At 45.4% G+C, this 24227-nt stretch overlaps 1 protein-coding gene across 1 annotated transcript in view; it reads left to right on the top strand.

Moving 5' to 3' along the window:
* Positions 1-24227, top strand: part of LOC139266053 (polyamine-modulated factor 1-binding protein 1-like) — an 887264-nt gene that overhangs the window by 661624 nt on the left and 201413 nt on the right. The window lies entirely within an intron of this gene.

Genomic DNA, 24227 nt, shown 5'->3' with positions numbered 1-24227 from the left:
TGGAGATATTAGTTAACGTCATTGAGCAGAGATGGCAGGAGCTCGATACCAGCAACAGAGGTCGCATAAAAGTGCCACCCAAAGAAATGAAGAAACACTGGAATCAAGTTACAGAAGATTACTGTGCAGTGGTGTATACCAGGAGATCTGGAAGCCAGTGTAAAAAGAAATGGCACAACCTTGGTCAAGTAGTTAGTGTAAGTAATATTTTCATTTTTCAATGGAATCTTAACTGTAAATGTGACTATCTGTATGTCCCACCCTGCAGAAAGACGCACTTTGTAAAAAGTTATATTTTAATCTTTGCAGAAGAAATTGGCCCACAACAAAAGGGAAAGAACTCGAACAGGAGGAGACGTGCCAAATCTGCATACGCTGACACCCTTGGAACAGAGGGTCGCTGCTTTGATGAGTCGTACCTGGAGAAAAGCACAAGCTGGGCCCACAGTCGAGGGAGAGGGTAAGTCCTGAAAATGCATCGTGGCCCTTCAAATCAACCTGCTGCCTGGCCTGCTATGTGTGAGAGTACTCATGCCACCCATCCTGCCCTGCTAAACATTTGACTGTTCTGTTATATTTTGCAGAAAATGATGCCAAATTCTGAAGTTCCTGAAGATCCAGAAGAAGAACCAGAAGAACTAGATACGGACGATCCAGACCAAGGGTGGGTGTAGGCGTGGCCTAAAATGTCTTCAGGGGAGACCTTCAAACTTAATATTTATGAGCCCACATTAGCGGACATTAGTGTTTCAAACCCTTGCATAGGTTCTGGTTCCACCTTCCATAGTTTCACAGATTCCGACGTTGCGGGTCCCAGTGGTGCTGGTGGTTTAATGCAGCAGTTTACAGCCACTGCCTCACCATCCCAGCCTGCGCCTCCCACTTCCATAGGTTCTGGTTCCACCTTCCATGATTTCACAGATTGCGATGTTGCGGGTCCCAGTGATGCTGCTGATGTAATGCAGCAGTTTACACCCTTGGCCCACCATCCCAGCCTGCGCCTCCCACTGGAGTGGAGCCGGGTGCAAGACCCAGGGCCCCACCATCCCAGCCCGCGGCTCCCACTGGAGTGGAGCCGGATGCAAGACTCAGGGCCCCACCATCCCAGCCCGTGATTCCCACTGGAGTGGAGCCGGATGCAAGACCCAGGGCCCCACCATCCCAGCCCGTGGCTCCCACTCGAGTGCTGCCGTTTGGGACACCCAGGGTCCCACCGTCCCAGCCCGCGGCTCCCAGTGGCGTGGTGTCACGAGGCAGACCCAGGCAGAGGAGAAGGAGATTGGAAACACGCTCTCCTGAGATGCAGTGTGCAACAGATGTGACTCAGGTTGTGGCATTGGGTGTGGAGAGCAATGACCTTACTCGATCACTCGTGGGCAGCGTCAGTGCAGTGGGTGAAGAGATAACGGTACTGACGAGAGAAATAGTAGCAATGACACGGGAAATGAGGGAGGGAATGTCCGAGGGAGTGCAAGTGATGGCACAGACTGTCAGGGAGGGCATGCAAGTGACGGCACAGGCCGTCAGGGAGGGCATGCAAGTGACGGCACAGGCCCTCATGGAGGTAGCTGCTGCAATAAGGGCACACAGCCCGGCTAATCAAATGACAGCCCCATGAAGAAGTGAACATTTACCGAGATGTGGATGAGAGATGGTTGCAGCCTTTCTTTTCTGCTTTTGTTCTTGTTCTTGATGTAACTGTAGTAACTTTTTTCAATTGAAATTGTTTTGTAAGTTTTGTAACTTGACAACTTATAAGTGATCTTAGGGTTTTTAAGTGATCTTATGTCCTCACATTTTGTACCTTATTTAATTTTGTACCTAAAAAGTGATCTTGAAGTTTAAGTGATCTTAAGAGTGTAAGATTTTTCACATTGAAATTGTTTTGTAACTTTTGTAACTTTACAAGTTTATAAGTGATCTTAACAAGTCATATTAAAAAGTAAAGTTTGATACAACAAATATTTTATTACACTATCGTTAACTTTTCAATAAAATATTTTTTCATTAAAACTGAATCATGTTCCATTAACACAACACAACATAGGAACAACTCCAAAAAATAAACATGTCCATGCGCAACAGTAGTCGCAGAGCCCTCAGGCATCAGTAATTGAAGCGTTCACGGATGAGCTGCTGGCACAGGGCTCGAGCAATCGTTAAAGGAGCACGATGGACGGCCCTCCTCCAACCTCGTGCTCCGGCATCAGGCACTTGCATGCTTTCCTGATAGTCATCATCATCCTCATCCTGCTCTTCCAAATTACTATCATCAGGCACTCTCCCTCATTTGGGCCTTCTGGTTCCACTACCAGCTCCTGCTGCCTCATGATGGCTAAGTTATGCAGCATGCAGCACACAACAGTGAAGTGACTGACAATCTCAGGGGAGTATTGCAAGTGGCCTCCGGAATGGTCCAGGCATCGGAAACGCTGTTTCAAGATGCCAATGGTCCTCTCTCTGATGCTGTGCGTTGCAATGTGTGACATGTTGTACTGATGGTCAGCTTCCATCCGTGTTACGCGTAGGGGCGTCATGAGCCAGGTGGCGAGGCCATACCCTTTGTCTCCCAGTAGCCAGCTCTGTCCTTCTGGCTGCTGCTCAAACATGTCAGATATAACGCTGTCACATAGGATGAACGCATCATGGGTATCTCGCATCGACTGACAAGATGCGCTGCTTGTCGTCACACACGAGCTGCACATTAATGGAGTGATAACCTTTTCTATTCCTGTACTGTTCGGAATCCTCCACAGGTGCTCGCAAGGCGATGTGGGTACAATCAATGCAGCCCTGTATCTTTGGGAAGCCAGCAATCCTGGAGAAGCCCACAGCCCTGTCATGCATTGCTTGGCTGATCATTGGGAACTTGATGAAGTCATTCCTCCGCGCATACAGTGCAGCTGTAACCTGGTAAATGCAGGCATGTATTGCACGTTGAGAGATGGCGCACACATCTCCAGTTGTAGCTTGAAACGATCCCGAGGCATAGAAGGAAAGTGCAGCTATAACCTTCACTTCAACAGACAAGGCAGTCGGCGTTCTGCTTCTGGACTGTAAATCTGCTCTCAGCATATCACAGATCTCAACGACAACTTCTCTGCAGAAACACAGTCTTTTGACACAATCAGCCTCACTCATGTCCAGGTACGAATGCCTGGCTCGATATTGCCGATGTGGGTAAGGTCTCCTGCCCATCAGCCTATGGGCTATGACATTCCTGGTGCGGTGAGCTCCAATCAATTCTCTCCTATGCAGTGAATTGATGGAGAACCATTGCATAATACGTGGTGTTGATAATGCAGCACCCATACTTGAAGTACAAATTAAACTTTTAAACTTGCTGGCTGGCTGGCTGTCCCTCCCGGTGCTTTGTACGGCTCCCCAACTTCTGGCCGAACGGCCTAAGTCTTCGCTCGGAGCCTGCTGTTGCTGTTGCTGCTTCAGATAGGTAGGAAAATTAAATGTATTTTTTATTTGCTTTATTTATCATTTATTATTCAGGATGGCTCTTTATTTGTAGAAGTGAAGTATTAAATGCTTGTAAAATTCCCTAACTTCCCTTCCCCCCCCATCTCTCATTCCCTGCGCCCAATTTATAAAGTGTAGGCAAGGTTTTTCTGAGCGTACAAAAATCTACACGTACTCCATTCTAAGTTAGTTTGGAGTAAGTTTTCGCTGCCTAAACTTGCAAAACAGGCGTAAGTGGCTGGACACGCCCCCTTTTTGAAAATAAAATTGTTCTAAAATGGAACTATTCTAACTCACTAGAACTGGAGCAAACTAAATGCCGAGAATTGCAATTTCTAAGATGCTCCATTCTAAATTAGTTGCTCAAAAAAAATAGGAGCAACTCAGGCCGAAACTTGAGCCCCTGGTCACCATTACTGATACTAGCTTTTTAATTTCAGATTTAGTTAATTAACTGAATTTAACTTCCCCCAGCTGCCGTGGTGGGATTTGAACTCACATCTCCAGATTATTAGTCCAGGCCTCTGGATTACTAGTCCAATAACATAACCATACCCCTAGATCTGTTTTAGTGATGTTGGTTGAAGGATCAGTTTTGGATTGGACACTAGAAGAAGTTCCTGCTCTTCTTTGAATAATGCCAAAGGATCTTTTATGTCTACCTGAGAGGTCAGGTGGGGTTTCGATTTAACGTCTCACTACAAGTGCCCCCTTTAAAAGGAAAGCTGTTAGACAAAAAAAGGTTGCTATTATATAGTAATGCCAAAAATAATGCCTCAGGTTGTTTCACAAATGGCTATTAAGTATTGAAAAGTACACTGAGCCACAGAGGAAGAGATGTAACCAAAAATGTAATCAAAACAATTGATTTTTTTTTAGGTTTAAAAAAAAAAGAAATGGAGAGGCATAAGTGTTTAGAGAGAGAAATCCAGAGAGCGGGGTCAAGGCAGCTGAAGGATCTGCCACCACCACTGCATGAAAGGGCAGTGGGATCCACAAAGTTCAAACTGAGGATCAAAGGGGGCAGGAGTTGATGATATAAGGCTGGAGAAAATTTCAGAAATACGATGGAGCAAGACCATGGCGATAATTAGAGCTAAGAATATAAATTTAATACGTTGTGTGACAGGGAATCATTGTTGGTCAGTGAGAGTGAGAGTGATGAGCGAACAGGAGTTAGTGTGGGGCTAAGTTTTGGACAAGCTGGTATCTGTAGAAGGACAGAAGGTCATGAGTGCATTGCAGTAGTTGAGTCTATGGATGAAAAAAGCATGGATAAGGGTTTTACCAATGGAAGGACTGAGGTTGATCGCAAAGACACACAATGTTGCCCCTCTCTATCTCTATAATCTCCTCCAGTCTACATAACTCTGAGATATCTGTGCTCCTCCAATTCTGGCCTTTTGGAGCATCCTTAATTTTAATCGTTCCACCAGTGCGTTCAGTTGCCAAGGCTCCAAGCTCAGAAATTCCCTCCCTAAACCTTTCCGCCTCTCTACCTCTCTTACCTCCATTAAGATGCTCCTTAAAACCTACCTTTTTGACCTGTCTGCCCAAATATTTCCTTATGTAGCTCGGTGTCAAAATTTGTTTGATAATGCTACTGTGAAGCGCCTTTGTTTTACTGTGTTAAAGACATTGGGCTAGACTTTCCACTTTTGTGCAGATCAGCCAAAAAATTGCCATTATTTCCAGCGTTGACGGTAAATATGGGTTTTGAGATCGCCGGATTATCGCGCATTTTCAAAACCCCAACTTTCCATTTCTATAAAATGAGCGTTACCGTGAGCGATCGGAAATGGGTGTTCGCGTCCAATTTTTTTGAACCTCTGCCGTAAAGTGTCTGCGTCCATAGCAACAGTCGTTTCCTGCGTTTCAGGAGGTCAGGGGTCATCAGTACATGCACAGAACAGGAGAAAGAGAGAGAGAGAGGGGGAGCAGAGAGGAACTGAAAGCGTTTGTGGGTGTGTTTGCTTGTTTGGCTGTTTTGGGAGGCAGGAGAGAGATTTACCAACAGCAAAAAGACTGCTGAGCACAAAGAACGTTGTTGCCACCGAATTTCTGTCAAAAAAATAATATTTAAAATGGAAGGGATGGAGGAGGTGACACAGCACGCTGTGGAGACTGAGGATGCTGGTGAAAGCAGTGATGTGGGAGAGAAACAATTGGGAGGATGCAAACGAGCGAGGAGATTCTCCGACAAGGCAAATCCCTCCCTCCTGCAGGAGGTGGAGTCACGCTGGGGTCAATTGACCCAGGGTGGGTGGGTAAGCCTACCGCAAAAGTCTACCAGAGGATATGTGCCGACATAGCCGAGGTGGTTTCGTTGGCGACCAATGAGGTGCGTGAGGGCAACCAGTGCTGCAAGCGCTAGGAACGACTTTGTCAGATCCGCCTGAGTAAGTATCACATTTGTGATCCATGTACTTACATATTTATATAATTTGAGTCATAAGTGTAATGATTGATTAAAATCAGATGTGATGACTTGCACTCAAAGCCTGTGTTTACGGTGTACGTCTTTGGGTAAAGAATGATAATTATCATAATAATCATGATTACATCTGTCGGTTATGTGTTGTATCAGTATCTGTGGCAGTACCTAGCATGGTCTACAGGGCTGTAGTAATACCTGCCTTCCTGTATGGCTCAGAAACGTGGACCATCTACAGTAGACACCTCAAGTCGCTAGAGAAATACCACCAACGATATCTCCACAAGATCCTACAAATTCCCTGGGAGGACAGACGCACCAACGTTAGCGTCCTTGACCAGGCCAACATCCCCAGCATTGAAGCACTGACCACACTTGATCAGCTCCGCTGGACGGGCCACATCATTTGCGTGCCAGACACGAGACTCCCAAAGCAAGCGCTTTACTCGGAACTCCTTCACGGCAAAGGTGGGCAGTGGAATCGTTACAAGGACACCTTCAAAGCCTTCCTGATAAAGTGCAACATTCCCACTGACACTTGGGGTCCATGGCCAAAGACCGCCGGAAGTGGAGGAAGCGCATCCGGGAGGGCGCTGAGCACCTCGAGTCTCATCGCCGAGAGCAAGCAGAAATCAAGCGCAGGCAGCGGAAAGAGCGTGTGGCAAACCTGTCCCACCCACCCCTTCCCTCAACGACTATCTGTCCAACCTGTGACAGAGACTGTGGTTCTCGTATTGAACTGTACAGCCACCTAAGAATTCATGTTAAGAGTGGAAGTAAGTCTTCCTTGATTCCGAGGGACTGCCTTTGATGATGATGACCTAGCAATGATCTCACGCAGTGATTTCATGCCATGTTGTGCTGGTGTTACCTTTTACAGAGGAAGCTTTCGAAGAATAGGGCTGAGCAGAGGCGAATGAGTGGCGGGTCACCAGTCATCATCGAGCTCATGGACATCGAGGAGCGGGTGCTGGTACTCGTGGGGAGCCACCCCCGGTCGGCCATGCACGCAGGTGCAGAACCTGATGTGATGCCACGTCAGTAAAGTATACACCATTGTGTGATGTAAAGTCAATAGATGCCACACTCACTCATATCCGAAAATAATATATGATAGATGATTGATAAAAGTGTTCTCTAAATAATGATGGCCTCATGAGAATGATTGCAATGCAGAATTTGGTAATGGTCATGAAATGTGATGTCTATGATGATTTTGATAGCAGTAATGCTTTTGTCGTGCATATGCTGTGTGTAGCGTTGGAATCAGCTTGTAACCCTAGCACCCCCTTCTCCTCTAATAACCTCACTTTAATTTTGTAGCTCAGCCAGCAGCGTGGCCCCATGCAACACCACCGAGCCCAGCAGCTGGGGGTGTGGGGCCAGAGTCGCCGGACGAACGTGCATCTGGTGCTGAGGAGCCTCGAATTTCGCCTGTGGAGCTGCTGGGTGCCTTCTCCTTGGATGAGAGTGCGGACTTCGAGGAGCCTGAATCACCAAGCTCCATAATGCAGTCGACACCCATGACATCTTGTGCTCCTGCGGCCCATCCCTCCTCCACCGTAGAGGTACTGGGCCCAAGCACCTTGTCGCAGGGCACCCGAGGTGTCTCCAGGACGGCGCCGACCACACGGAGGTTTGTTCAACGCAGCAGGTCTGCCACACGAGCGGCAGATCTGAGCGGGGACATGGTACACTTGTCCAGGAGGAGTGTTGACATAGGTCAGCAGATCCTGCAGACAATAGGGGGGCATATCCCAACAGATGGCCAGCATGTCCGCCACCATGAGCGAGTACGTGCCATGGATGGCGGAGACCCTGGAGGTGATAGCCAGGAACACTGGTGGCAGAGGCCTCCCAGTGGTCCCGGAGCGCAGCACTGCACCCCAAGGTGTCGCACCCCCATTGCCAATGACACGAGAGCCAGGAGGAAGATCTTGCTTCTGGCTCGGAGCACGTTACCACCTCGGGACCTTCCTCTCCCGTATCTGCCGTCATGCCCCCCCAATGAAGCAGCGCCTGAGGAGCTCCTCAGCCAGGCGGCTTAGAGTCAGGAGGGGAAGGGGAAGGGGTAGAGGTGGGGAAGAGAAGCACGGGGGGTTTAGGAAAGTGAGGTGCATGGCCGCAGGTGTTACCTTGGTCACAGTATTTTCATGTTGTTGCTGCTATTTTGTTGGGAGGTTTGGGGGAGGGGGGCACCTTGTTTTTTGGCATTTGTGTTCAATGTTTATGAAGTGTTGTTGGAAATATTAAACATTGAATGAATTATATAAATGTTATAAATTTGGTGTGTGGTGGGAGTGGGTGGGGTGGTTTTTACAGTTGTAATTATGATTTCATACAAATATTCTCATTAAATGTTTTTTATTTAACATAATCTTGTTGTGCATTGTCTCAGATAGCTGCACCGTTACACACTGGTGATTCCTTAACATGAAAGGGGATAATTCAAAGTCACTTGAATCAACTTAAACTTTAACTGTCACGAAGCTAATGCACAGCACCCATGTATGAGCTGCAGACACATCAGTCTTACAGCTTTGTAAATACGACCAACATTATTTCAAGCAAAGTGTTCATTTATGAGCTGCTGATGCAAGAGTCTTGCAGCTATGAAGCCCTTTCCTGCAGTGTAGAGGGGGGGCAGGGTCATGGTTTCATCGTCAGCCTGATTGTCTAGCCCTAGGTCAGCGTCCACCTCATCATCCTCCTCTTCCTCTGTCTCCTAAGGTGGACCCGCAGTCCCTTCTGGCAATTCTTGTCCCCTCCTGATAGCCAAGTTGTGCAGCATGCAGCAGACCATGACAAATTGAGCTACCTGCTCAGGGTGGTACTATAACTCGCCTCTTGAGTGGTCCAGGCATCTAAAGCGCCACTTAAGCACTCCAATGGTATTCTCGACAATATTGCGTGTGGCTCTGTGGCTCTGTGGCTCTCATTGTATCGCTTCTCAGCTTCTGTTTGGGGGTTACGCAGAGGGGTCATCAGCCAGGTGGCGAGGCCATATCCTTTGTCACCAAGCATCCAGCATTGACCTTGTGGCTGACTGGTAAACATATCAGATACAGCGCTCTCACGCAGGATGTGAGCATCATGAATGCTGCCTGGAAATTTTGCATTTACTGCCATTATAATTTGCTGGTGATCGACAATAAGTTGCACATTCAGGGGGTGGAATCCCTTTCGGTTTCGAAAAACCTCTGCATCCTGAAAAGGTGCCTGCATGGCGATGTGCGTACAGTCTATTACTCCCTGCACCTTGAGAAGTTTGCAATTCTGGAGAATCCTAGAGCTCTCTCAGTCTGTGCCTTCCTGGTCGTAGGGAAGCTGATAAAGTCCATCCTGCATGCGTAAAGGGTTCAGTCACCTGTTGAATGCAGCAATGTGTGGCATGCTGAGATATAGCGCATATGCCGCCAGCTGAGGCCTGAAAGGAAACCGATGCATAGAAGGCAAGTGCCGCAGTGACCTTGACCTCGACGGACAGTGGGGCCCTGATGGTGCTGGCAGGCTGCAGATCTCCCCTGATGAGCTGGCATATCGCACTGATAACCTTTTTGTGGAAGCGCAGTCTCCTAAAACACATGTTATCGGACAAGTTCAGGTAAGATCGCTTCTTCCTGTAAGTGCGTGGGGTGTAAAGTCTTGTCCTCCTCAGCAGTCTGGCACGTCTTTGATTGGGCACATAATGCTGCTGAATATACCTTCTGCCATCTCTAGTCTGCAGCATGTGTGTGATTATCAAGACAGGCTGAGAAATTACAGGCCCCATTACAATAACTCTCAGTATTATACCTATTGTTCACAAACAATAAATTTACCTACTAAGACACCTAAAATAACTTAAAATCATCCACAGTATGATCAAATGTTTGTTCAGATTTTCAAATTACCTTAAAAGACCTCCTGAGTACATCAATACTCCCCAGAAGTTGAAGCAGCCTTTTATATGAACCGACCTCTAATTTACAAAATGGCGTCCATACCGCGGGGTATAGTTCAGGTGAGAGCAACTTTTTCTCAGCGGGTTTTTCGGCGAGCGATATTTTCGGCGATATGTGGGCGAGGTGTCGAAAGTAACGCTCGGCGATATTATGGGCGTTGGTTTCGCCCATTCTGATCTTTATGACAAAAAAAAGTGGGCGGGCGGTATTATTATTTCTCGCCGTTAATTACATGCCGAAAGTAACGTTGGGCGATAAGTGGGCATTAATTTCCATTTTGTGCCTAAATGGCTGATATCTGAGTGTTATTCCTCATCTCAGCATTAAAATGGACGTTAGGTGGGCGGTATCGATGCAAAAAAGTGGAAAGTTTAGCCCATTATATAAATGCAAGTTGTTGTTTTGAAATAATATTTATTCTTGCTGATGGCTCGGATATGGGCTTTGAAGCTTAACCCTGGATTGAACAGGATGTGAAAGTTTTCCATGGGCTTCATCAGGTTGAGACATTAGCCAGAGCATGGGATGAAGTTCGTGCTGATGGAGATGAGCTTCTGATAAAAGCAAAAATTAGGGCTTCGGTCTTCCTGACATTGGAGGAAGTTCTGAACCAACAATGACTTGATAACGGATAGGCAATCTGATAGCACGGAAGTGGTCATAAGGTCGAGAAAGGTGCTAGACAGCATTACGATTAACATTCGTATCCTTTTTGATTTCTGCTGATTGATGAAAATGCAAACTATATGAGCCATCAACTAAAAACCAGTAATGGAAATAATTGCACTACTTCAATTCCTACTGTCTATTGCAGTAGTTGAAATTTGTCAAAGAATGTGCAGCTGGGAAACTGGAAATTGTAATAATTTGCAGTATCGATTGTTTGAAACCTTACAGCTGGGGCCCCCGGTGGAAAGGCAGAAATAGACACTTTATTGATTACACTTTACAGCCATATTTTCAAGACATCATTTTTACCTCTCATTTTTGTGCTACTGTGCCATGACAATACTTTTCATTGTTTCAAGTAACTCACTACTTGTTTACCCAAGGGGAAAGAGTACAGACCTGACTGACTCCACTAAATTTCCTTCAGTAACAATCCTTTGAGACAATTGTTGCAGATAAGCATATGCATGTTACTGTTTTTCTTAAACAATTCATTGTTATAGAAAGATTGTTTCAGAATTGACTATTATTGCAACTTAAAAACAACTACGGTTTTGTAACTTATTGACTGAATCGCTGCTCGAAAAGGCAAAATATGTCCAATTGAGATTTAACACTTAACGATTTCATTAGTCAATATTAACTGAAAGCATATTTTTAAAAGAACAGACCTGGTGATTTATTAACATTTACACCTGAATTTCCTGCATAAATGTTGCCATTGATCTACTGCTGATTACCAATAATTCAACACATATGGCAGTTACTATTGCTTTGCATTTTCCAAGCGGAGAGGATACAGACCTGTAATAACCTGTTAATATTAAACCCAGTTTTAATGGAATAACATATGTTGACAAAAATGATAATTGAGACAATTATTGTGAATAGATCGCGTAAGTCAAATGATAACATTTTACACTACAGAGGGAAACCATTCAGCAAATTGTGCCTGTGCCTGCTCTCTCCAATCTCTCCTGTCTTCCAACCTATCATAGACCTTTCCTTTTGTTCTTTCTTCCCCTCCCCCTTTCAGTGCTTGTTAAGAATCTATTCTTTCCGAACACTCACCAGTCTGACGAAGGGTCATCGACCCAAAACTTTAACCCTGCTTTCTCTCTACAGATGCTGCCTGACCCACTGAGATTTCCAGCATTTTTTGTTTTTATTCCAGATTCGAGCATCCGCAGTATTTTGCTTTTATATCTCTGAAAAAGCTATCTACTTAGTCCAGTCTCCCTGCCCTTTCCCTGTATCCTTTTTTAAATTTTTCAAATATTTTACATTTCCTTTTTTAAAGTTGTGATGGAATCTGCTTCTACCGCAGTTATCCTAAATAACCTCCGTGTAAAGAATATCTCCTGACCTCTACCGTTGTCCTTTGATGATTTTGGGAGTGTCAGCTGTGGCTCAGTGGGTAGCACACTTGCCTCTGTTTAAAAGGTTGTGAGCTCAAGTCCCACTCCAGAGACTGCACCATAAACTATCTAGTCTGACACTCCAGTGCAATGCTGAGGGAGCGCTGCACTGTCGGAGGTGTCATCTTTCAGATGAGACATTAAACTGAGGTCCCATCTACTCTCTCAAGTGGACGTAAAAGATCCCATGGCACTATTTCGAAGATGAGCAGGGGAGTTATCCCAGGTGTCCTGGCCAATGTTTACCCTCAATCAACATAAAAAAAAGAGATTATCTTTTTGTTTGTGGGAGCTTGCTTGTGCGCAAATTGACTGTCGCGTTACCTACATTACAACCGTGACTACACTCCAAAAGTGCTTTATTGGCTGTAAAGCGCTTGGAGACGTCCAGTGGTCATGAAAGATACTATATATGTCCAACTGCTAGACTTTCCATTATTGTGCAGATCGCCCCAAAATGGGCGTTATTTCCAGCATTGATGTTTATTATGGGTTTTGAGATCGCCAGATTATTGCCCATTTTCAAAACCCCAACTTTCCACTTTATAAAATAGGCGTTAACGCGAGCGATGTGAAATGGGCGTTAGCGGTAAATTTTTTCACCTTCTGCCGTAAAATGTCGGCATACATAGCAACGCCATGGCAACGGTCGTTTCATGCATTTCAGGAGGTCAGAGATCATCAATACATGCGCAGAAAAAGAGAGAGAGACAGAGGGAGCAGAGAGGAACTGTAAGCATGTGTAGTTGTTTGGCTGTTGTGTGAGATAGGAAAGAGATTTAGCAGCAGTAAAAAGAATTGAGAGCACAAATAACGTTGTTTGCACAGAGATTTTGGCCCAAAAAATATAATTAAAATGGAAGGCATGGAGGAGGCGACACACCACGTTGTGGAGATTGAGGACACTGGTGAGAGCAGTGAGGTGAGAGAGGAACTGGAAGTGGGAGGATGAAAACGAGCTCGGAGATTCTCTGATGAGGCAAATGCCTCCCTCCTGCAGGAGGTGCAGCCACGCTGGGATCAATTGACCCGGGGTGGGCGTGGGAAGCTCACCCCAAAGGTTTACCAGAAGATTTGGGCTGACATAGCCGAGGTGGTGTCGTCGGCGACGAACGAGGTGCGTGAGGGCAACCAGTGCCACAAGCGCTGCAACGACCTTGTCGGTTCTTCCATAGTAAGTATGACATTTATTTACATTCACATATATTTATATAATTTTAGCTGCAAGTGTAATGAGTGAATAAAATCAGATGTGATGTCTTGCACTTATACTGGGAATGTTTTACTCAAAGCCTGCGTTTACGGTGTACGTCTTTAGGTAAATAATGATAATTATCATAATAATCATGATTACATCTGTTGGATATGTGTTGTATCAGTCTCTGTGACAGTACCTAGCAATGATCTCTCGCAATGATCTCTCTCAATGATCTCATGCCACGTCGTGTTGTTGTTACCTTTTGCAGAAGAAACTTTCGAAGAATAGGGCTGAGCAACGGCACATGGGTGGGGGGGGGGCACCAGTCATCAGCGAGCTGACAGACATCGAGGATCTGGTGCTGGCACTATTGGGGAGCCAACCCCGTCGGCCACGCATGCAGCAGCACAACCTCGTGATGCCATGTGAGTAAAGTATACACCATTGTGTGATGTAAAGTCAATAGATGCCACACCCACTCATCTCCAAACAATAATACGATAGATGATTGCTAAAATTGTTATCTAAATAATGATGGCCTCATGAAAATCATTGTATTACAGAATTTGGTCATGGTCATGAAATGTGATGTCTGTGATGATTTTGATAGCGGTAGAGCTTTTGTCGTGCATATGCTGTGTGTAGCGTTTGACTCACCTTATGACCCGAGCACCCCCTTCTCCTCTAATAACCTAATTTATGTTTTGTTGCTCAGCCAGCAGCGCGGCCACAGACAACACTACTGAGGCCAGAAGCTGCGGGTCCGGCACCAGACTCGTCGGGGGATCATCAGTCTGGTACTGAGGAGCCCCGAATCTCACCCGTGGAGTTGCAGGGTGCCTTCTTCACTAATGACAGTGCCGACTTTGAGGAGCCTGCATCGACAAGCTCCATCATCTATGGAACCCCGATGACATCTAGTTCTCCTGCGGTCATGTCCTCCTCCACCGTGGAGGTAGCGGGCCCAAGCACCTTGCCGCACGGCACCCCAAGTGTCTCCATAATGGTGCAGACCCTGCAGAGGTTGGTTCAACGCAGCAGGACTGCTCCACGAGCGGGGACATGGTGCACTTGTCCAGGAGGAGTGTTGACATAGATCAGCAGATCCTACAGACAATGGGGGGGCATATCCCAACAACTGGCCAGCATGTCCGCCACCATGACCGAGTATGTGCCGCGGATAGCGGAGGCCCTGGAGGTGATAACCAGGAACACTGGTGCCAGAGGGCTACCAGTGGTCCTGGAGCGCGGCACTGGACCCCAAGGTGCCGCACTCCCCATTGCCAACGACACATGCGAGCCAGGAGGAAGATCTTGCTTCTGGCTCAGAGGACGTTCCCTCCTCAGGACCGTCCTCTTCAGTATCCGTCCAAGCAGTGGTTCTGCCGTCAACACCCCCAATGAAGCAGCGCCTGAGGAGCAGTTTGGCAAGGCGGCTTGCAGTCGGGAGGGGAAGGGGTAGAAGTGGGGAGGAGAAGCGGGTGGGAAATTAAATTGAGGTGCATGGCCGCAGGTGTTGTATTGTTCACAGTATTTTTATGTTGTTGCTATTTTGTTGGGAGGTTAGGGGGGAGGGCGGTACCTTGTTTTTTGGCATTTGTGTTCAATGTTTATGAAGTTTGTTGGAAATGGAAAAAAATTATTGAATGATATAAATGTTATAAATTTGTCATGGGGTGGGGGTGGGGTGGGATGTTTTTACAGTTATAATTATGATTTTATACAAATGATCTCATTAAATGTTTTTTATTTCACATAACCTTGTTGTGCATTGTCTCAGATAACTGCACTGTTACACACTGGTGATTCCTTAACATGAAAGGGGCTAATTCAACGTCACTTGAATCAATTTAAACTTTAACTGACACCAAGGTAATGCACAACATTCATGTATGAGCTGCAGACACAGCAGTCTTGCAGCTTTGTAAATACCACCAACATTATTTCAAGCAAAGCGCTCATTTATGAGCTGCTGACGTAAGAGTCTTGCAGCTATGTTGCCACCACGGGCCCTTTCCTGCGGTCTCGAGGGGGGTGGGGGCATGGTTTCATCATCAGCCTGATTGTCTGCCCCGAGGTCAGCGTCCACCTCCTCGTCTACCTCTTCCTCTCTCTCCTGAGATGGACCGGCAGTCCCTTCTGGCAATTCTTATCCCCTCCTGATAGCCAAGTTTTGCAGCGTGCAGCACAGCACCACAAATACCTGCCCAGGATGGTATTGTAACTCACCTCCTTGTAACTCGATGCCTGTCCAGGCATCTAAAGCACTGCTTAAGCACGCCAATGGTATTCTCGATGATATTGCATGTGGCTCTGTTGCTCTCATTGTATCGCTTCTCGGCTTCTGTATGAGTGTTATGCAGGGGGAGTCATCAGCCAGGTGGCGAGGTCATATACTTTGTCACCAAGCATCCAGCATTGACCTTGTGGCTGACTGGTAAACATGTCAGATACAGTGCTCTCATGCAGGATGTGAGCATCATGGATGCTGCCCGGAAATTTTGCATTCACTGCCATTATAATTTGCTGGTGTTCGACAATGAGTTGCACATTCAGGGAGTGGAATCCCTTCCAAAAAACCTCTGCGTCCTGAAAAGGTGCCCGCATGGCAACGTGCATACAGTCTATTTCTCCCTGCACCTTGGGGAATTTTGCAAACCTGGAGAATCCTAGAGCCCTCTCAGTCTGTGCCTTCCTGGTCAAAGTGAAGCTAATAAAGTCCATCCTGCATGCGTAAATGGCTTCAGTCACTTGTCGAATGCAGCAATGCCTGAAAGGAACCCGTTGCGTAGAAGGAAAGTGCCACAGTGACCTTGACCTCAACGGACAATGTGATCCTGATGGTGCTGGAAGACTGCAAATCTCCCCTAATGAGCTGGCATATCTCACTGATAACCTCTTTGCGGAAGCGCAGTCTCCTAAGGCACATGTTATCGGACAGGTTCAGGTAAGACCGCTTCTTCCTGTAAGTGTGTGGGGTGTAAGTTCTCGTCCTCCTCAGCAGTCTGGCATGTCTTTGATTGGGCACATAATGCTGTTGAATATACCTTCTGTCATCTCTAGTCTGCAGCATGTGCGTAGTCATCAAGACAGGCTGAGAAATTACAGGCCCCATTACAATAACTATCAGTATTATACCTATTGTTCACAAACAATAAATTTACCTACTAAGACACCTAAAATAAATTCAAATCATCCACAGTATGATCAGATGTTTGTTCACATGTTCAATTCACCTTAAAAGAACTCCACAGTTCATCAAAACTCCCCAGAAGTTGAAGCAGCCTTTTATATGAATTGACCTCCGATTTACAAAATGTCGTCCATACCGCTGGGTTTAGTTCAGGTGAGAGCAACTTTTTCTCAGCGTTTTTTTCGGCAAATGATATTTTCGGCGATTTGGGGGCGAGGTGCTCGGTGATGTCATGGGCGTTAATTTCGCCCATTCTGATCTTTACAGCAGAAAAAAGTGGACGGGCGGTATTATTAATTCTCGGCGTTAACTACATGCCGAAAGTAACGCTGGGTGATAAGTGAGCGATACATGGGCATTATTTTCCATTTTATGCTAAAATGGCGATATCTGGGCTGTTATGTATGCATGTTATGTATGTATGTACTGTAACACTAGACCACTGAATGTACCTTCACCCTGTACACACCTTACCTGTATACCAGAGGGTGCTGCTGCTGGAGACCGAAGGATCACCTGTACACTGCAGGTAACCCAGTATAAAAGGGAGCTCACCTCTTGGTGTCCTCACTCTCGGAGCTGCAATAAAGGACTAAGGTCACTACAGTTCAAGTATTACACCCTTACCTCGTGGAGTCGTTATTAGAGTGCTTGCATATACTACATGGGCATTATACCTCATCTCAGCATTAAAATGGACATTAAGTGGGCGGTATCGATACAAAAAAAGTGGAAAGTCTAGCCCCAAGTCTTTTTTCTTCATAATATTAAATTTTTGCCTTTCAGTAACTGACTCACCAACCAATTAAATATTTTTCCCTATTTACCTTATCAAACACACTCATAATTTTGAACATCTCTATTAGATTTTCTCTATTCTAAGTGTCAGCTTCTCTAATCTTTCCTCATAACTAAAAGCCAAGAGCATGTTCTACAGCATAATCCAAAGAGGATTTTTACAGTAATAGTAGCATGTTGCTGCATAATATTGTAACAGCTGGATAATCAGAAGATGGGAGAATCAGGAGGAGTTGCTTGTGGAGGAAAAGGAGCCTCCAGAAAGACTCCAAGGCAGTGAGGTACCAATCTGGTGAAATCTCATCCTGGGCATGTTCTCTTAAATCTGTTATACTCCACCCTGCTGGACTGGAACTAAACTATAGAACCAATGGGAACCTGTTCAACCTTCGCTGCCTCCAGGCTAGATCTGAGGTCGTCCCATCCTCTGTCATCAAACTACAGTACGCGGGTGACGCTTGCATCTGCACACACTCAGAGGCTGAACTCCAAGCCATCGTCAACACTTTCGCTGAGGCATACGAAAGCATGGGCCTTACATCAAACATCCATAAGGCAAAGGTCCTCCACCAACCTGACCCTTTCACATAGCACTGCCCTCTGGTCATCAAAATCCACAGCGCGGCCTTGAACAACATGGACCATTTTCCATACCTCGGGAGCCAACTATCAGCAAGGGCCGACGTCGATGACGAGGTCCAACACTGCCTCCAGTGAGCCAGCACAGCCTTCGGTCGCCTGAGGAAGAGAGTGTTTGAAGACCAGGACCTCAAATCTGGCACCAAGCTTATGGTCTACAGAGCAGTAGTGATACCCACCCTCTTATGTGGCTCAGAGATATGGACTATATACAGCAGACATTTCAAAGCGCTAGAAAAGTACCACCAGCGCTGCCTCCGCAAGATCTGGCAAACCAACGTCAGTGTTCTTGCTCAGGCCAACATCCCCAGCATCGAAGCACTGACCACACTTCACCAGCTCCGTTGGGCGGGCCACATCATCCGCATGCCCGATATGAGACTCCCTAAGCAAGCATTCTACTCTGAACTCCTACACGGCAAGCGAGCCCCAGGTGGGCAGAGGAAACATTTCAAGGACACCCTCAAAGCCTCCTTGATAAAGTACAACATCCCCACTGACACCTGGGAATTCCTGGCCCAGACCGGCCAAAGTGGAGGAAGAGCATCTGGGAGGGCGCTGAGCACCTTGAGTCTCGTCGCCGAGAGCATGCAGAAATCAAGCGCAGGCAGCGGAAGGAGCGTGCATCACTGTCTGCCCCACCTGTTACAGAGACTGTAGTTCCTGCATTGAACTGAACAGCCACCTGAGAACTCACTTTTAGATTGGAAGCAAGTCTTCCTCGATCTCGAGGGACTGCCTATGATGATGATGATATATCAAACCGCCATGCTGTTCCTCACTTTTAATCTTCCCCAGCAATAAAATGGTCCTTTAACATCTGAATAGGATACTTCCACACTATTTACCACCATCTACCGGCCTCATTTGTATTCTGCCAGGCAGCTGCCTGCTTGAAATGGTTTTAAATGGCAACTGACTGGCTTTGGGGAGGTCAACTAGAGGCCAGCTACTGGCACCAAGGTAAGTAGTGGGTGCGGGTGGAGGATGAAATCAGCATGTTTTGCAGGTGGAACGGAAGGGTAGCCTAAGGTATCAGAGGCTAAGAACAACTAAAAAAATGAATAAGGGAAGATAGACTATGAAAGTAAACTAGCACAAAATATAAAAACAGATAGCAAGAGTTTCTATAGGTATATAAAAAGGAAAAGAGTGGCTAAAGTAAATGTTAGTCCCTTAGAGGATGGGGAATTAGTAACTGGGCACATGGAGATGGCAGAAACTCTGAACAAATATTTTGTATCAGTCTTTACGATAGAGGACACTAACAATATTCCGACAGTGGATAGTCAAGGGGCTATAGGGGACATAACACAATCACAATCACTAAGGAGGTGATACTCAGTAAGATAATGGGACTAAAGGTAGATAAATCCCCTGGACCTGATGGCTTGCATCCAAGGATCTTAAGAGAAGTAGCGGCAGGGATAGTGGATGCATTGGTTGTAATTTACCAAAATTCCCTGGATGCTGGGCAGGTCCCAGAGATTGGAAAACTGCAAATTTAACACCCCTATTTTAAAAAGGAGGCAGACAAAAAGCAGGAAACTATAGACCAGTTAGCCTAAAATCTGGGGTTGGGAAAATGTTGGAGTCCATTATTAAAGAAGCAGTAGCAGGACATTTGGAAAAGCAAAATTCAGTCAGGCAGAGTCAGCATGGATTTATGAAGGGGAAGTCATGTTTGACAAATTTGCTGGAGTTCTTTGAGGATGTAACAAACAGGGTGGATAAAGGGGAACCAGTGGATGTGGTGTATTTTGACTTCCAGAAGGCATTTGACAAGGTGCCACATAAAAGGTTACTGCACAAGATAAAAGTTCACAGGGTTGGAGGTAATATATTAGCATGGATAGAGGATTGGCTAACTAACAGAGAACAGAGAGTAGGGATAAATGGTTCATTCTCTGGTTGGCAACCAGTAATAGTGAGGTGCCGCAGGGATCAGTGCTGGGAGCCCAACTATTTACAATCTATATTAACAACTTGGAAGAAGGGACTGAGTGTAACATAGCCAAGTTTGCTGACGATACAAAGATGGGAGGAAAAGCAATGTGTGAGGAGGACACACAAAATCTGCAAAAGGACATAGACAGCCTAACTGAGTGGGCAGAAATTTGGCAGATGGAGTATAATGTTGGAAAGTGTGAGGTCATGCACTTTGGCAGAAAAAAATCAAAGAGCAAGTTATTTAAATGGAGAAAGATTGCAAAGTGCCGCAGTACAGCTGGACCTGGGGGTACTTGTGCATGAAACATAAAAGGATAAAAGGATAGGTATAGCAGTGATCAGGAAGGCCAATGGTATCTTGGCCTTTATTGCAAAGGGGATGGAGTATAAAAGCAGGGAAGTCTTACTACAGCTATATAAGGTATTGGTGAGGCCACACCTGGAATACTGCGTGCAGTTTTGGTTTCCATATTTACGAAAGGATATACTTGCTTTGGAGGCAGTTCAGAGCAGGTTCACTAGGTTGATTCCGGAGGGGGTTGACTTATGAGGAAAGGTTGAGTAGGTTGGGCTTCTACTCATTGAAATTCAGAAAAATGAGAGGTGATCTTATCGAAACGTATAAGATTATGAGGAGGCTTGACAAGGTGGATGCAGAGAGGATGTTTCCACTGATGTGGGAGACTAGAACTAGAGGGCATGATCTTAGAATAAGGGGCCGCCCATTTAAAACAGAGATGAGGAGAAATTTCTTCTCTAAGGGTTGTAAATCTGTGGAATTCGCTGCCTCAGAGAGCTGTGGAAGCTGGGGCATTGAATAAATTTAAGACAGAAATAGACAGTTTCTTAAACGATAAGGGGTTATGGGGAGCGGGTGGGGAAGTGGAGCTGACTCCATGATCAGATCAACCATGATCTTATTGAATGGCGGAGCAGGCTCGAGGGGCCGTATGACCTACTCCTGTTCCTATTTCTTATGTTCTTATGTTCTTATTCCTTGTGGGGTCTGGAGGTACAGATCACAGATGACAAAGGAGAATCCAGTAAGGTTGGTGCACCTCAATGGGGGTACATGTAACGAAAGTGACTGAATACAATGGCCCAGAATTCATGGCCCCTAAGGACAGCGCCTAAACCCGGAACTTACGATCTGCCAAGAATCCTCTTGACAGATCGTACACATCTGAAAGTAAAGGGCCTCCGCAGGTGGAGAGTTGGGCTATTTGTTCAACTCCTGCCCAGCGAATGCCCTTGAAATGCTTACGACTGATAAAAGCCTGCTTTTATCACCGTATGACTTTTAAAGCAGAGTAATCATTTTTTTTCAATAATTTAAACATTTAACATCCTATTAAATGAGGTAAGTTTATTTTTAGACCCTTTAAAATATGTAAATTAATTTTTCAAAATTGACCATTTTTGTTTTAAATAATTAATTAAATTCCATTTTGCTTAACTTTAAATATGATTTTTTTTTTTTAATTTAACTTAAGTGCTTGTGTGTTTTGGGGGTTATTCCCATTCATAGTTATGGTGATTCCATAAGTATGAATGGGAATACCCCTACTCTGATAGGTTGGGCTGGGCCCACGTGATTGCAGTGATGTGTACGAAGCGCATACTCCGCTGGGATACATGGGCCTCTGTGCAGGCCTTCGCATAGAGGCCCAAGACCAGAAGTCTCTGAATCTCCGGGAACAATAGGTACTTTCATAGAAATGTTTGCGATTGGAGGCATCCGCCCTCGGGAAGCCTCCAACCCACGCAATTTCTGGGCCATTAATTAAATCTGAAATATTTTTGAAACAAAAGCTGGAAAACAAGCTCAGCCTTTTTTTAAATCTGAGGTAAGACAAATGACTGGGGAGAGTAAATGGGCGAGGGAAAGAGAGGAATAGCAATGTGACACATTAAAGGCATAGGGGTATGAATGAGGCAAGAGGGAAGTAGTAAGGAGAAAAGGAAGGGTAAGAGTGATGGGGAGTGAGTCGGATTTAATTTATGGGAATGATTAGAAAGGGAGAAGATGAATGGGAGATGTTTTCCTCCTTGTTGTAATTTAACTTCTGCATCTTATTCCATTTATTTTTAATCTCCATGTTATACTACCAGATTCTATTCTGCACTGTTTTAGGGTTTACTATCATTACATTTGGGAACATTGATACAAAACTTTTCCAGGCTGTATAGCTTTTGACTGGGTGGAACTTTCAAGACAAGAGATTAATGTGCAAGGTTAAAGCACATGGGATTGGGGGTAGTGTGCTGACATGGATTGAGAACTGGTTGTCAGACAGGAAGCAAAGAGTAGGAGTAAATGGGGACTTTTCAGAATGGCAGGCAGTGACTAGTGGGGTACCGCAAGGTTCTGTGCTGGGGCCCCAGCTGTTTACACTGTACATTAATGATTTAGACGAGGGGATTAAATGTAGTATCTCCAAATTTGCGGATGACACTAAGTTGGGTGGCAGTGTGAGCTGCGAGGAGGATGCTATGAGGCTGCAGAGCGACTTGGATAGGTTAGTTGAGTGGGCAAATGCATGGCAGATGAAGTATAATGTGGATAAATGTGAGGTTATCCACTTTGGTGGTAAAAACAGAGAGACAGACTATTATCTGAATGGTGACAGATTAGGAAAAGGGGAGGTGCAAAGAGACCTGGGTGTCATGGTACATCAGTCATTGAAGGTTGGCATGCAGGTACAGTAGGCGGTTAAGAAAGCAAATGGCATGTTGGCCTTCATAGCGAGGGGATTTGAGTACAGGGGCAGGGAGGTGTTGCTACAATTGTACAGGGCCTTGGTGAGGCCACACCTGGAGTATGTGTACAGTTTTGGTCTCCTAACCTGAGGAAGGACATTCTTGCTATTGAGGGAGTGCAGCGAAGGTTCACCAGACTGATTCCCGGGATGGCGGGACTGACCTATCAAGAAAGACTGGATCAACTGGGCTTGTATTCACTGGAGTTCAGAAGAATGAGAGGGGACCTCATAGAAACGTTTAAAATTCTGACGGGGTTAGACAGGTTAGATGCAGGAAGAATGTTCCCAATGTTGGGGAAGTCCAGAACCAGGGGACACAGTCTAAGGATAAGGGGGAAGCCATTTAGGACCGAAATGAGGAGGAATTTCTTCACCCAGAGAGTGGTGAACCTGTGGAATTCTCTACCACAGAAAGTTGTTGAGGCCAATTCACTAAATATATTCAAAAAGGAGTTAGATGAAGTCCTTACTACTAGGGGAATCAAGGGGTATGGTGAGAAAGTAGGAATGGGGTACTGAAGTTGCATGTTCAGCCATGAACTCATTGAATGGCGGTGCAGGCTAGAAGGGCCGAATGGCCCACTCCACCTATTTTCTATGTTTCTATGTTTTAACTTCAGCAGGTGTTTAAAACTGGCACTTTCGGATCTGCCACTCGCTGTACATTTGGCTCAATTTTCCTTTCTAGGCCTGTATAGGACGAAAAGGTTCAAGTTCTGAAGCAAGCAAAGAAATAAAGCAAAAAATGACCTTCAACTGAATTGTAATGGCCCCAATGTTCTTGCAGATAAACTAAATAGAGTGGAGATGGATTCAAACGAATTAGACTGGTGTGAGGAAAGTCGAGGCCTGAACAATATAGATAGGTGCAATTTAATGGAAAAGGATAAGAGTGCTGGACTGGAAAAAGACAAGTTCAGCAAGATGAGAAGTGGTCTGGCCCAAATTAATTGGCAGAAAAGTAAGCAAACAGGTTGACAGATTCGCAGGTAGAAATCTTCAATTATGAGATAGATAGATCCCCAAGGGTTCAAATATATATTTTCCTGAAAATGTGGGTTACTACATGCACCTATTTATAAAATCCAAAACATAATTGGAACAAAGGGTTTTAACACCGTAAAGAGTGTACAGCTTAGATTCACCAGCATAATGCCAGGAATGGGAATCTATAGTTATGATGCGAAACTCAAGATACTGGGATTATTTCCACTGGAACAGGGAGGGCTAAGTGGAGATTTAATAGAGTTTTTTAAAATGATGACGAGTTTTGATAGAGTGAATAGGGAAAGACTGTTTCCTCTGGTTCAGACCACTTCCGATTCATTGGCAGCAGTCTCGTCCAAAAATTCAGGACAGAATCAGCAAACATAGCTTACAAAAAGTAGGCGTGACTCCAGATTAGATTTGAAGAAATAGATATGAGTCAGTGCCAAGAGGTCATAAATTTTAAATCGCCATTCAGGGAGTGAACAAAGACGATAGGAGAAACCTCCTTTCGCAACAGGTTGTTGGAGTATAGAATGCGTTGCCATAGGGAGTAGTTTCCCAGTGCACCCTTCAAGGGAAAGATGGATAAATATTAGAAGTAGGATGATACAGGGCTATTTGAAGAGAGCCGGGCAGTGGAATTAGATTTGAATTGTTCTAGCAAACAGGTCACACGGGCATGATGATCTGTTGATGCCATTCCTCCAATTGTGCTCATGCATTCATAGAACTCCGCAGTACCCATCCCAACATCTAACCTT

Source organism: Pristiophorus japonicus, chromosome 1, assembly GCF_044704955.1.
Source record: "Pristiophorus japonicus isolate sPriJap1 chromosome 1, sPriJap1.hap1, whole genome shotgun sequence".
Lineage (NCBI taxonomy): Eukaryota > Metazoa > Chordata > Chondrichthyes > Pristiophoridae > Pristiophorus > Pristiophorus japonicus.
The sequence above is the reverse complement of the archived record's forward strand: the minus strand, read 5'-3'. Positions and strand labels throughout refer to the sequence as shown.